Source organism: Juglans regia, chromosome 10 (genome assembly GCF_001411555.2).
Source record: "Juglans regia cultivar Chandler chromosome 10, Walnut 2.0, whole genome shotgun sequence".
Classification (NCBI taxonomy): domain Eukaryota; kingdom Viridiplantae; phylum Streptophyta; class Magnoliopsida; order Fagales; family Juglandaceae; genus Juglans; species Juglans regia.
This window is the reverse complement of record NC_049910.1, coordinates 37532410-37538409: the sequence shown is the minus strand read 5'-3', so window position 1 is coordinate 37538409 and position 6000 is coordinate 37532410. Positions and strand designations below refer to the sequence as shown.

Below are 6000 nucleotides of genomic sequence, written 5' to 3'. Positions count from 1 at the left end.
AACTCATTTCAAACCAATCATTGATGAGATCCACTACTTTTTCAACTTCTCATAAAAAAGTTTAATTCATCTAAACTTACTTAATACTTTTTAACCAAAAAAGTTTGTTAATGTAAAAATGAGTGCGTTGGCATATTCTTGTGAAAATTTTTGTAAAATTGTGTTGTAACAAGTGTTGAAGTGGGTTAAAGTGAAAAGGGATCGAAGTGAGCTCAACATGGCTCCAACGGAACTCATACAGAGAGTTCGCTCGATAGGTGCTCAACGTAGCGCTCGACAGAGAGTTTGCTCGGAAAGTGCTCGACGTAGCACTCGAGCGGAAGGCAGACCATGAGTTTGCCCAACCCTTGCTATACATGGAGCTCGAGTGACTTTTGAAGTATATCATGCGCTCGACATACACTCGACACATAGCTCAAGCGAATGCTTAGAATTGTCACTTAAACTAGGATTTGAGAGTCATATTCCTTGATGAGTATAAAAGGAAACTTATGCTCTGTTATAATGTGTGGAGAAACTGAACTAAAACAGAGCTTATTCCAAGAGCACTTGAGAGAAACTCCATTCCACATTTAAAGTTAATTCTCTATTGGAAAATACATTTCAATCATATTACACTCAAGATTAAACACAGTTGAGTCCATTGTTATGGACGTGTTAATTGGCCAGAAGGTTTCCGGAGCTACCATTGATGCAGAGATCGAGAGATTCTTGTGGGAAGCTATATAAAGGTCAAAGTTTCGGCATTGTATGTGTGCAGAGATCGAGTGGATCACTCGTGGTGTTGCAAGCCAGGTTTAGCCACTACAAAGTTTTTATGAGTGTTTCTAAATTTGTTGTAACAAACTAAAGTTTCTATAGTGGATTTGAGGTTGTGACTTACACCCAGAGTGATTTTAGATTTTGAAGACGTTTTGTGACCAAATTGTTGTGTTGATTATTTGTGTGATTTGTTTTATTGATTAATTGTCTGTTTAACTATATTTTTGAATAGACCATCAAAATTGTAGTACACCTATTCACCCCTCTCTAGGTATTGTGGTGGGGTTGAACCACTACTTTTTCAATTGGTATTAGAGTGAGTTCACTCTGCTAGGATTTAGTTCCTAAGTATGATCATGCATTAGTGGTTAGAATGGATAGGTCTCAATTACTCTCATTACCACCATATTTTGATGATAGCAACTATGCCTATTAGAAAGTTTGAATGAGAGATTTTCTGAAATCTATAGATGAACGAGTGTGGGTATCTATGGTAAGAGGATGGAGACAACCCGTTACAATTGTCGATGGAACTGAAAATCCCAAAAGGGTGGAAGATTGGACTAAGGATGAATTAATGATTGTAATTGGAATAGTAAAGGTTTGAATGCGATTTTCATGGATGTGTCACCTAAGGAGTTCAAACGAATCTACACGTGTGAAATTGGCAAAGAGGCGTGGGATATTTTAGAAATTATCCATGAAGGTACCAAGGCCATAAAGAATTCTAAATTTCAAATGTTGACCATCAACTTTGAAAAACTTAGAATGAAGGATGAGGAAACCTTTGATGTGTTCTATGCCAACCTGAATTACATTGTCAATTTGAGTTTCAATCTAGGTGACAAAATTCCTGAAAAATAGAATTGTGAGAAAAATTCTCAGATTTCTACCTAAGAGTTTTCGTCTCAAAGTCACTGCAATTGAAGAGAGCAAAGATTTAAACAGCATAAGAATTGAAGAGTTGGCAGGCTTTCTACAAACCTATGAATATACTCTTCCTCCGTCAAAGAAAAACAAGTCCATAACTCTCAACACAATGAGAGAGGAGTCAGATGAATCATCTAATGAGTTTGCTATGAGTGACAAGGAGATAGCATTTTATGCTAAAAAATTCAAGAAGATGTTTGTGTCTTAGAAAGACCCGGGACAGCAAAAGAGAAGGTTTAAAAAATTCAATAGGGGTTCAAGTTCAGAAAATCAAGAAAAGATCTCTAAGCAACACACTAGAGCTGTCAAAGATAATGTAAAATGTTATGGTTTTGAGCACATTCGCTTTGAGTGTGCAAATTACAAAAAGGCCAAAGAGAAAGCAAATGTTGCTTCCCTAAGTGAAAGTGAGTCTGAGTCAAGTGACTCATAAGAGAATTCTCCCCCGAGGAAAAATCTCAACTACATGGCATTCACTTCTTCAGTTGGCAGCAAAAGTCACAGCAGTGAACCAATGGCCAAAAGTGAGAGTATATCTAGAAATGAATTCAGGTATGAAGATGAGTTGCAAGAAATTTATGAGAAGTTGTATAAGGAATGTGTGAAATTGAGGAAACTCAATAAAGCACATATTGAGAAGATAGAAATCTGCAAAAGAGAAAAAAAAAAAGATCTTCAAGGCAAACTAAATGAAGCCATTTGTCTAACTGACCAGTTACAAAGGAGGAGTGTGTCACTTGAAGATAAAGTAAAAATTTAGGAAAGTGAGTTGTGTTTGTTAAGCACTAAACTGCAGAGATTTTTGAATGAGATACAAAAGGTTGACCAACTCCTAAGTGTAGAAACGTCCTCTGGTGACAAGAGTGGTCTACTCTATGTTTAAGAAAAATCTAATGTTCCTGCAACTTCAAAAACCTCCTATGAAAATGTAGGAAAAACTGTGTTTGTTCCTGCGTTGATTGAGAATAGGAATGTTCACCCATCCGAAAAGGGTAAGAAACTCTTACATGTGCAAAAGCTCATTCCACCACCCAAGAAGCTCGCAACACGAGCCCAATATATCATCACTATGAGAAGGCTAGTCAGGTTAGACCAGATTGTTTTAAATTAAAGAGTAACTCTGTGTATGCTCTGGCATCCTCTAAAAGTAGGACGACTTGTCCTTCTAAAAGAGGTAAGAATTTCATAAATGTTCCTAAGTATATCTCACCCTTCATGAAACAAAGAGCTCACAAAGCAAGTCATGTGTGTCATAATTGTGGCAAGACTGGTCACATCCGACCAAACTGTTTTGAGCTTAGGAGGCTTCCCAAGAGAATTGAAAAGTCCTACTCAAGAAAAGGGCATCAAAACTTGTGGAGTCAAGTCATGGTCTTAACTAAGCAAAATGATATGATCAACGCAAAGTTAGATCTAGGGGTGGGCAGCGGGGCCCCGTCCCCGATCGCCCCGCCCCTGCCCCGCATGGGATATCCCATGCAGGGGCGGGGGGCGGATTGACCCCTGCGGGGCCCCGCCCCCCACTCCACACTCTTTCTATTTTTAGTGTAAAAATTTTTAATTTTTAATATTTATATAAGTAATTTATATAAATATATTGTATTTAAATATATACAATTTGTTAAATATATACAATATTAACTTCAAGTTAATGGGATTACCTTGACCTCCTAGGCCAACTACTATCACTATTGTATTGCTTTAGCCTCCTATATAATGGTTGGCCTAGGAGGCTAAGACAATCTAAAATATAACTCTAATGAGTTTGTATTTTTTTTAATGTATAAATTTCAATTTATACTTTAAATTATATTATAATTTGAGTCTAAAAATATTTTTAGACTAAAAAAACAAATTTTAAACAATAGGTTGAGCGGGGGGCGGAGCGGGGTGTGGTTTCTACCCCCCCGGTAGCGGGGCGGGGTATGAAATCCCTCCACCTCCGCCTCCCGGTAGCGGGGCGGGGTGACTCCGCCCCGCACCATGCGGGTGGCACCCCTAGTTAGATCAATTGACTACCAACCAAATGACTAATAAGGTGGATAGTCCAAAAGTGAGACAAGTGTGGATGAGAAAGGGGGAAAAGCAGACCAGATATGGTATTTATGCTGTAGACTGACAATCACGCATTCATGCATTTTACACATGTTTAGGTCATGTATAGTTTTTCTTTATTTTCTTGTTAAAAGTATATTGTGTGTCATGCATATTTATGTCCTCGTGTCCTCTTGGGTATGTTTTTCAAAAATCATGCATAGTGTTATGCACATAGATGTGATAAAGGACGTTAGTGCTGGAAATTCTAAAAATCTATGTGCATGTCGCTTTTGAAAATTATATCATATACCCATATAGGTTACAAAGGTTTGAAACAAGTGTGTTATTTATAAATTGTGAACTGCATCACACACTACACACTTGGCTTGGTCAATTGACGTTTTGCTACCTGTGAGTTTTTGGAGAGGCAATCAAAGGTGTAAGGGAGCTCCACTTGCGTACCGGGCTATATGACCCCATTATTTTTCTTTCTGTGCAAAAATCTTATATATCAAAAGAAAAAAAAAATGATGATGTTCACAAAAAAGAAAAAAGAAAAAAAAAAGGGTCATGCAGTACCCACTATTGATACAGAAATTCAAACAGAAGCATACATGTCCTAACAACATTAGATTTGACTTTTTGTATCTTGAGAGGGCTTCCCAAGCATTTATGCTTTCTTGTTTAACCTAACTCTACTCATGTCCTCTAGTTAAAATTTCTTGATTGAGTAAGGACTTTCTAAACATGCATGTCCTTATTACTTGTGATACTCTGTATTTGCTACCTGAGTGATTTATGGGAATATTATTTTTTTTTCTTTTTTAAAAGGCTCCAGTTTCAAGCTACTGTGGCGGGCCTTACCCCTAAAAAAATTAATTTAATATCGTGTGGCCCATTGGACCACGTATCAGATATTAAACTGATAAGAAAAAAACTACACTTGATCTTAGCCAAAAAGTCGAGAAAGGTATTATTATGAGAATATGATGCTCTTTTACATTTGATGTGTATTTTTGAACTTTAAATTGACTTCATTAATGTTTGAATCATATCATGTGAAAACTGGGATTGTTGCCCAGCAATTGAGCTTTCGCTCTATTTACCGCTCGAGCTGTTGGTGCTCGAGTTGTCGCTTGAAGGTTTTAAAATTCGATCAAGTGATTGTTTAAAGCCCCTATTTCTCTGTGCCGCTCGAGTAGTTCGCAAGTTTCTCCAAAATCTTTCCCTTCATGTGATTTTCATCTATTCACCTCTCCATGCATCGTTTACTTGATTCCTCTCACCAAATCTCCTCTTAATCACAGTAAGTCTATTATCCTCCAACCTATCTCGTGCATTGTATATTTTCATTTTTACATCCTCATGTATAGAGGGATTTCAGTTTTTGACCCTCATAGGATAAATGTTTGGGTCTCATTGGTGTCCATTACATTCATTTGAGCATCATGTATGCTTTGTACTTGAGGTTCCGGTCATCCATTTCGGATTGAGAAGAGTTTTTTAACACACTTTTATTTTTATCACGTGACTCATCTGAATCTCAGTTTAAGATTTGGGTCTACTTTTCGTGTCCTTGAACAATCTCAATCACCATTGAATGATGTATTGTACTTAGGAGGGTCATGAAACACCCATGGAATTTGAAATCTCAGTTTTGCATAATATGCATACCAAGTGTTCGAGGAAATACCTAAATGGTGCATCTTGTTGCATTCCCATTTTTTCATCATGCATTAGCCTTGCATTGATCACTTAGACATCTTGGGTCGTGCATCTCATGTTCAACTCTTGTGTTGGGTTATGAAATTGGTTTGTGAAATGGAGATTGATAGTGATGTTGATAGAGAAAATGTTGGTGTTTATATTAATGTGCTTGTATTTAGGAATTTTGAGAACATACATGCACTAACCCTAGGTTTTGCATAATATGCACATCAAGTGATCGAGGAAATGCCTAAATGGCACTTTTTGTTGCACTTACATTGATCATCACAAGATGTGTTATAATCTCGGTTTGGGATGTATTTTGGACATCAACCTCGTGTTTTTCACACATTCCAAATCATCATTGCATGATGTGTGAACCTAGGAAGCTTGTGGAGCATGCATAAAGTTGCCAAACTCACATTGGCATGCACACCAAGTGTTTGACCACATGCTCAAATGGTGCATTTTGTTATTTCTAAGGGTTTTTCATCATTGAATCATCATATACTGAGCCTGCAATGTTCATGCACATTTTCATGCATCTATTACTAGTCCATGCAT

The 6000-nt window shown here is 37.2% G+C and overlaps 1 pseudogene; it reads right to left on the bottom strand.

Moving 5' to 3' along the window:
• Window positions 1-4531: 4531 nt before the first annotated feature.
• On the bottom strand, window positions 4532-4703 carry LOC118349794 (annotated as a pseudogene).
• Window positions 4704-6000: the final 1297 nt, after the last annotated feature.